The sequence below is a fragment of the Mycetomoellerius zeteki genome, unplaced genomic scaffold (assembly GCF_001594055.1).
Source record: "Mycetomoellerius zeteki isolate Tzet28-1 unplaced genomic scaffold, Tzet1.0 scaffold25, whole genome shotgun sequence".
Taxonomy (NCBI): domain Eukaryota; kingdom Metazoa; phylum Arthropoda; class Insecta; order Hymenoptera; family Formicidae; genus Mycetomoellerius; species Mycetomoellerius zeteki.
The window spans coordinates 898,614-908,411 of NW_017257227.1; positions in this window are offsets into that span (position 1 = coordinate 898,614).

Here is a 9,798-nt window from a genome sequence, read left to right on the forward strand (position 1 = left end):
CATACATTAATCGATAACTTTTTTTAGTGTTATAGCAGCTAAACTTTATGCGAGTTTTATTTTCGTAATCATATCACAATACATTTTTATGTAAGATCAGCTTGAAAGTGTTTTTTAATTTTGGAACACAATTCATAAATATACATTTGAAAAATAAAAGTGTTAAGAAGATATATTATTGATATGTACTTTAGTTCTTATGCAATTTCACAGAATTTTATCATCATTCAATCGCGCAACGTCTTCCATTCTACAACCTCGCGGGAACTTCGTTTCGTCTGTTCTCTATTTTTCCATTATCACGCCTTGATGTAACAAGTGATACATTCTCTCTGAAACATTAAACGTTCTTACATTTTCTCGAATCTATCACGTTTTCTCATACACTCTTCATATTCGTGCTGCAGTGCGCCGCATGCTGTTGGATAACATTATACGTATCACGTTTCCCGTGAACGAACTATCGAGCGATAGATTTATCACCGTGTGTTCCAGTCTCTTTATCTCTGCGGCCTCCACGCATTCAGGCATCGCAAACCATCATAATCTTTTTAATTTTTTTACACGCCATCCCAATCGCGTATCGACGATTCGATCGCGCGATTGATTCTCATGAATATACATGCATTCGTGCCTCTTTCGCTGTCCGAAAAAAAAATGCTTTTAGCTCAGGTTGCGTACTCCGTTGACATACCTCTCACAGTATCTCCCTTTCCTCCCTTCTCACAGACGGATGCCAAGTTTCGCGATATTTTGCACGGGCCGTGCTCGCGAACCCTCTCGGGCCGTGTCGCGCATCCCAGGGTCGGCGCGGATCCAACCTTAAGCCCCGGTACGTGACGAGGAGTATTTGCGGGCGTGTTACCGGTCTCCCGCGCGTGATCAGATTACGCGATCCGTCGCGCGCCGGGGGCTTTGCAGTTCGAGAACGCGACGATCGGTGTACGTGAAAGCGTTTACATGAACGGTAATCGACTAATTAGCGATGCATTCCACTGGAACCTTACCAGGCTTGCGAGTGCGACGATTTTTGTTTTTTTTCTTTTCAAATTTGTTCCCCCCCTTCTCCCTAGTAACGTATCGTAGCGATGAGCGCGCTGTACAGAGCAAGTATGACGTAATTGGCAGTCAGTAATAAACTTTACTCAAATTGTTCGTGAGCTTTCGAACCATCATAAATTCACGCGGTTTAATTGGATGTCCTATTCAGGACTGTAATAGAGATTCCTATAGTAATAACCTAGTTCTATACGTTTGATTTAAATGTTTGTTCTTGTTTCTCTGAAAAAGCTCATACCTTCAAACTGTCTCGTTACGTTTTACTGATAAACGTTTGAAAGCTAATTAAAGGTAATTAACAAGATAGCAGAGAATCCATTATGCACTCATACTATTAGATATAACTGGTTATAAAGGAATTACTGCTGCGCTTTGTTGTCACAGCGTTACGCGCAGTGAAGAATCATAAAGTAAAATACGTCTAGATAAAACATCGCTGACCCGCTTTCGTTATTTGGATCACATATGCTGCAATACCTCCTCATGCATATTCCAGTGCGGTATGGAAATGTCGCGTTAACTTGTACTAATCTTTTACACTGCTCTTCGCTGTTACAATAGAGCAGACTTGTTACACAGACACCGCTTATGCATATCTATATCACGATGCCATATTATAGCGTGCGTATTGTATTCTCTTCTTATAAAGCTTGTACCGTCGCTATTTCCCCAAGTACATATACATAAAAGATTTCGGATTTCAGCGAACCGCGGTTACAATTCTTCACTTCGGTCACGGAAAGATTTACATATTCATCAGTTGTAATTAATTTTACTCTGAAATAATTATATTTTATAAAAAAATTTAATAAGCAGAGCGGCGCTTATTAAATCGTAAACGAGGAACAGGCTTATGGGAATCAAAATTGGAATGTGCATGTTGAATCGAGGTGCACTTTTCGCTTCCCCGATTGCAGTATCATCCGTATTATATCCCAGACAGATGCACAACGTCCCGAGAGAAGGAGGGAGACGGAGAGAAAGGAGAGTAGACGGGAACGGAACCCCACTACATATGCAAATCCGACTCCGCCCTGAATAAAATATTAACCGACCAATCGAATACGGAGGTAAGGGGGTAGACACACGCGTGTCTCCCTCTACATGAATGCAGTTCTTTTTGTCCAGTGAATACACTTCCTTTTTTCGTTACTTCTTGCGTAGGCATTGCCTCCATACGCGTACCTACGTACGCAAATATATGCACGCACACGCATCGCTCGTGCTGGTAGTAAAGATTCTCTCACGACAGGCTTTCCTCCTCTTTCTTCTCCTCCTCTTCCTCCTTCTCTTCTGTCTAGCTCTTGCTCTACAACGAGCTATCTCCTCTCTCGCTTGCCGCATGTTCCCCGAGGTCTCTTTAAATCGAAGGCCTCGTTATCTCGAGCTGAACGAATTCTCGTTAGCGAAACTTTAATTATAACCACTCGACAGTGTCCAGATAGCCGTCCGTTCGTTCGTCCGAAACGAAGGAGCGCGACAAGTGGACGGCGGAAGACAGAACCGGAGAAAAACGGTGACGAAAGCGGATTGACGCTGCTAGGAGCTGTCTCGAGAGCCTTACTAACAATTAACCTTTTTAAGAGACGCGCGCGCTTGCAGAACGAATCGGTTTCTATAAAATGATGGTACTTTGCCAAGTGACACGAAAGAACGGTAATGGAGCAGATTTTTAAGAAAAGTGAAGAATTTCCCTCGTATTCATTGTCTCGTGTCTGTTTTGTAACTGGTAATTGTCACATTGCTGTAAACTGTATACCATCGGTTACGTACACTCAGCGATTTCTGATTGATTAAAATCCATTGCCTTATTCTCTATTACTCTATTACTCTGTTCTTTTCATTGTGTTATCTACATACGAATATTATTAAACACCAAGATTCGCTTCGACTGAAAATAGGATATATATATTTTTTCTATTTAAAAATAAACTTAGTATTTACTATACAATGTTTATAGTTGCTGAAAAATACATTTTTCATGTTTTCTTTTTTCAAGCTTTTTTTTTAAGTTTTTATATGAAATCAATAAATTCAGTGATCTTGTGAAACGAAAAATGTTAATGCTTGATAACGACCGCTGTGTTGTTGTACCTGGATTTATCTCGTAAATATGTATTTTTGCTCTTTCTGACGAATCTACACAGTGAGACAATGGTCAAGAACCAATCGCGCCGAGTTCGCATCGCGTAAAATTTAATTGCATCCAGACTCACGCGTCGAATTTCCACAGCGACGGCGGTCACGAGAAGCTAAGAATAAAAAGAGAAGTAAAGTTACCTGAGATGGAGGACCGTTCGCATCGGCCGCATCGCAAAGCACATCGCTTTTCACCTTTATTTGAGTGCCCCGTACGAGGCATCTGTTTAGCCAGGCGCGAAATTACATAGTTTCGCGCTCGGGGCTATGCGAACATTGCGAACCACGCGTGTGAGACGGCGGTTGGACCGGCAGCCTCTTCTATCCTGTTTCGAGAAACAAAACTCCATTCCGCCATGGTTCTAACGAATACAGTTACCACCATCGCTCTCTTCGCTCGATTCTGCACGAATTTCTCTATACCATGCGCGCAACAATCGTCGCTGTCGGGAAATAAATGTAAAAAAAGTCAATCTGACATGCGCTGAGGTCGGTTATATGTACACTAGCTCGTTAAGGGAAGCGTTTTGTCCTACGTGTCATTGTTTTGATTAATTATTAGTTGGAGCGTTTCATGTTCTCCGGTTTTCCGTGCTTCGCCGTCCAAAACGCCACTATATTCGTTGCCGCACATCCGGGTTAATTAATGCTAATTCCCACGGGCAGTCGATCGCGTTTTTGAGCTGGGTAAAAGAGTGACCGCGTAGCGAGAACAGGGGATGATACTATGCGTATTTTTGCAGATCTTAACAAGTGACACCGTGAACAACGAGAAATAATTAACGTCGTGAGCAAACTGTTTTAATCCCGTCATTAAATGTGTACGATTGCGCTTCGCTATATTAATTAATTTTTATTGAGATAAATTATTTCACGTTGTACTCGGCATGGGTGTGCCGCGTGATTGTATGTTAAGTCCTCGAGTGGGAGGCGAGTGAATGGTGTGCTTACCATGGGACGTGTATAATTTTTCATTGCAACGTTAACGAAATAATCTCGTCGTAATTAGCTGCGAAAAATTGCTCTCCTACTTGCTCGTCGTAATGTCTTTTCAAATAAAAGAACGCAATCTTACTGGCGTAATTACAGCAAGAGAAATACATTAAATACTTGTCAGAGACACACTCGCAATTAACACATATATCTGTGGCGCTGGTCTAATTATATTTGAATTTCGCTTTGGTGTAACGTAATTAATAGAATTGTTTACCAAGGGAGAAATGCTTTTCTTGCAAAGATAAATTTTCTCGAATTTTATATTTTATTTTCTAATTATTTTATGCTCGCTGTTAGTACATCAGTTTAAAATTTCGTTTCTTTACACATGGAAAGAATGATTTTGCTGAAATATCTAAAAATTTAGCTAGATATAGATCTGGAAAGTAATAAAATAATTTTCTCACAATGAATTATTTAAACACTTAAGATCCTTAAGCTTGATCGTTAAAGGCGTTTATTCTTTATTAAGTATATTCACGTGTATGGTCCTAAGTTTAATATTATAAATACATTCCTTGTTTAATATTATAAAATAATTTTGTCGGACTGTCAAAATAATTATGTAGGAATCTCAAATATGATAAGCGATATTACAAAAAATTTTAACATTTCAGTAACCAGTTTTAGTATCTTACGTAACTATTGTATTTTGACGGTCCAACAGAATTATTTTCAGATCTGTATCTAGTTAAATTTTTAGATACTTTAAAACCGTCTTTTCCTTGCAGATTTCTTATTTTTTATAAGCTCTGTGCTCACATTTTCTTTAAACTGCACAATATGTTCAATTATTTGAAGCGCTTTACGATTTTCCGTTAGTATTAGCATTTCATGGAATGATGTGAGGCAGTACTCGATGCCTTGGCGTCTCCGTCTAGAGTACTCTTCTAATCCGTTTTCATCCACTTTGTCCAAAAAACGATTGAGAGGAGGTGCTGTGCGCGCGAGGAGAAGGAGCTCCGAGAATCGTTTCCGATTCTCCTGGGACCGATGACGAGGGCAAATTCCCGAGGAGATTCTCGAGGAGGAACGAACCTAATTCCCCCGAGCGCTCCTTCCACAGCGAATTGGATAGTAAAGCGGCAGTTACGGTAGGGGTGAATGAATATCGTCGCGCGATAGCTCTTCCATCGCGTTGCAGTCTGTATCGTTGATAAGGCGATATACGGTAAAATTCGTAAGAGTAGTCCTTTCCCAGCGGAAAAAGCGTTATCGCACAACCTGGCTACTTCGTCGTTTCAAGAGAGAGAAAGGGAAATAGGCAACTCGATCGCAGGACTTACTGGTCCCGGACGTGAGCAGTAATATTCAAGATCGCGTTGTCGCCCCCGCGAATGTTTATCCTTGGCGCACGATCGACTTTTTGCACAACGAGCAAGTTGTTAATGGCGGAGTCACGCGACGCACGCGACCGCTCGCCCTAAATCACTCGATCGATCGGAACGATCGAAGCGCGACTGCATGACACTTTGAAGATTTACGGGCCGCGTTGACGACGCGATTTTTCCCTCCTGCCGCGACGACGAACGCCTCTTCGTGCGATCGTAAACACTAGTTATGCGTAAGCTCACGACTGCGTCCTATGTAAAGCGTGATGACAAGTTGCTTCTTGCTTTTTCCTCTCGTTTTTATTTTTTTAATCAATTGCCTTCTCAACAAATTAATGACTCCAGCTATACGATGTCAGCTGCGGGATATATCAGGAGTTATTTGCGTGCTCATAATTTGTGCGAAATATTTATATCGACGTTGAGAGAATAGTCGTGTAATTGAGGTGAGTTCTTGCCGGACGTGAGCAAATGTGTCTCCGTTTTGCAGACCGCCTGCGGTACGTCTTCGAACTTTTTTTTTCAGACGGAATGCGTGCGTGCGTGCGTCTCTTCTCATGCCAGCCACGTCCGAAAGTCGCGCGCGCTGGCCGACGAAACCAGTTGTTTCGCACGTCCGTTGATCGGCAGGAATGAACTTTGCTTCGTTAGGCAAACCATCGCCATCGTTCCGCAACTTCTCCGCGGAGTAGGTATATGAAGTTCTCAAGCGCTGACTAACTTGTGTGTCTACGCAGTTAACTACATGGTTCCAATTATTCCGCGCGCTCTGCTCGTTATTATTTGCCTGCTTCGTTCTTCTGATTGAATACCCGTATGTTTAAACCGTTAGGTAGTAATAAAAGTTCTTATGAATGATCCGTTTTTTAATTCCGCGTAGAATCTCCTTTAGTACTTCCTTCTTTTCGTTTGAAAAAACAAAACAATACCAGGAATATATTATCGTTAGCATACTCACGACCATAAATTTCCCACGCCATTGTTTATCTTTTTGAGGGTGTAATTTATGCGATTGCTCGAAGCGGTAAGATAATGATGCTTTCAGCAGCGCTAACTCTTCGGAGATCTTAATTCGCTTAATAAGGATGATAATGATATTAAAATAGCAAGTCGGCGGAAATTGATATCCGGCGCGCGATATCATTTGTATCGTAATAACGTTGAAGGCTGGAATCGCCGATCCAATATCCATCGTGATTCCGTGCGAGAACGAAAAGAATTTCGTCGACAGAGATGAGTTCAATCATTCGTCGAAAAAAAATAACAGGAAGACTTGGACAGTACTGGCTTATTCTGGTAAATTGTCGTCCACGTACCCACTTCAAGAATGTATTACTTAGATAAGATTATGTACAACATTACAATCCACGTATCAAGAATGTATTTGTTTAGGATAACATTTAAGAAATAATCATTTAAGAAATCAACAGATAACACGATAAAGCGTTCTGAAGACATAGAACCTGAGTCTGTCATATCTTTTTAAGATAACTTGATGTCTTCTTTTACGTGTAATAGATACATATATATTCTTGAATCTTAATACTGCGCGCGCGCGCGCGCGTGTGTGTGTGTGTGTAAGATATTTTACAAATATATTTATAGAGAACCACACATAAACATATATGGTATTCATGCATAAACGCACACACACGCACCACATACACACACGCAGTACTCAACATTCAAGAATACATGCGTATGTATATTTATTAGACATAAAAAAAAGACATAATATGAGTCCGAAATTAATGTAGGCTTGTAGTTATAAGAGTTATTATACGAAAATTGAAGGGATTGGCGGAATAAAAGCACAATTCTACTTAGGTCCTTTTTCCGGAGATTAGCGCAAATAAACAAGGAATTGATGTTGCTTACGTTAGTTAAATATCAACATGTTTCGATTGTCCTGTGATGGTGAAAATGATAAAATCTATAGAAAAAGGGCATAAATGATTTAAAAGCATCAATGAGATTTTTACCAGAGACTGAATGAAAATGGTACGACAATAATTTGTTTTCATTACAACATATGTATGTTAAAAAAATCTTACGAAAATTCATCAGATGATGATTGAACATTATTTCAATTTATTTTATACAAGTGTAAAAGTAAAATATATTTCTCATATTCGTTTTGTATTTCTTCTAGAAGAATGTGAAAATAAAAAAACATTTCTGCAGTTCATAGTCTTTTCTCTCTGTCGATTACAATATTATGATCATTATTCGGAAAAAGGACTAATTGTAAGTGCATTTTTTAAATTGCAAATAACTTTTTAAATATTGATTATATATATAATAAAGAAATATTATAACATATAACTTTTCAAAGACATAATATAAATATACATTTAATACTGTTCCATTTGTGGTACAATAAAAAAGTAACAAGTTATTTTAATTCTTATCAAAATCAAAATTTTGTAATTAGGCCTTTATTCCGCCAATCTCCTCAATTATAAATAAATTTCTTTTTTTGGAATAACTTTCGTGAATTTTATACACTGAACAGAAATGATGAAAACGGATAAGCCGTGAGACGTTGCGGCTCTTCTTGCTGTATTATGAAAGATCACGGATGGTACAACGACGGTAGGAAAGCGACGTTGAAAACGCGTACAAACTTGTAGTATAATTCGCACGCAGCCACAGTCCATTGCAGTTTAGCCGGAGACGCAATTTACACAAATTGGTGAAGCTGCCACATCGCGACGTCAATCTATCCTGCCGGTTACTATACCGTGCAAATGTTTCGTTCTCTTCCTCTCTTTCTCTCTTTGTTTGTCACTCTTTTTCGCACACCAAGTAATGGAGGAACACAAAACAGTGACGTCGAGCGTCGGACGAGACCCCTTACTCGATTAATCGAAATCGAAACGAACAGCACTATGCAGCCGAGCCAACGGACGTTTATCGCCCGTAGCGCAATAATTCGATTTTCGGTTACCGTCGATTTTTTTACCGTTCGCACCGCACCGCACCGATAGTCAGTCCCGTCCGACACGACAAAACTGCGTTCAGAACGGTTTATGGATTTTCACTTGGCATGTAGCCACGCTGTGAGTCACGCTGATCGAATTAAAAACTCGGTGACGCTGCGATCCTGTTTTTTTCAACGGCGTGGCTATCATAGCAGTTGTTGCGATTCGAAAAAAAAAAAAGATTCCATAGCATTTTCGGAGGGCTAGCGACAAATATCACGGCAGATAGGGAAAAAAAAGACACGTGTAACACGCCAATCATTTTGGTTTATCGAATTGCGATCGCCAGGACCGTCGGACGTGTTGTTGCCGAAGGAAAAACACTCCGTTCGCGAATTGTTCTGGTAAATCGCGAATATTGGAGAGGCAATCCTCAAAGCCAGTAGTCTCGCATTCTCGTGTTTGCAGCATCCGTTATTACCCGTGAGTCGTGACCGCGCCGCCGGCGACGCAATCGCGACGTATTGATTTTTGACAAAAATACACGCGGTAATTTAAACGACAGACGTCGTTTCCCGAGATTATATGACCGGAATGGCAGCTCATTTTTATGGACGTTTCGATGAACGTGACAGGTGCGTCGCGCGTGTATCGGCGACGCGTCCTATATGGCATCGCGTCAAAATCCAGACAGAGACGCGACACGCGGCTGAGTACTTCTCTCGTAACTAAAATGCGCGTAACCACAATTATACTACAATTATACTATAAATTCGAGGGCAAAAATGGGGGAACATCTGCGATGATGTAGTACCGGTGTGCATTGCGCATTGTCGTGTTGCGGGTACTACTGGCGAAGTCGCAAATTATCGTCGGCTATTAAAGCGCGGAATAATTAATTCGACGCGACTGTTCGCGGTCGCGTAATAATTTTTACTCCGTTTTCAGGACCGACCTCGATGGCATAGGACGGGAAAGAAATAAAAATAAAAGAGAATGAAAGAACCGACACGATGATTTCTGGCCGGGACTGTACCACTACCACTGGGTGACAACGTAGTTTCCCATGTTTTATGGTCAGTTCCGTGCGCCATGGTATCTGATTGCGTCATAAATCGAACGAGGAACGGCGTGAGGGTTGCAGCGCGCACGATACACGACCTACGAGATTTCGTTTGCCGAAATTTAGCGGTCGCGTCCCGCCGTTCTTTTTTCACACCGTAGTCGCGCCCCGCAAGAAATAAAATTTGCAATGTGTAAATACCCGCTGCGACGTAACAAAGTTACAGAAGTTCGTTAATTTTAATCCTTTAAACTGGGCGAGGGTCATCGGGAACGTAATTCATCCA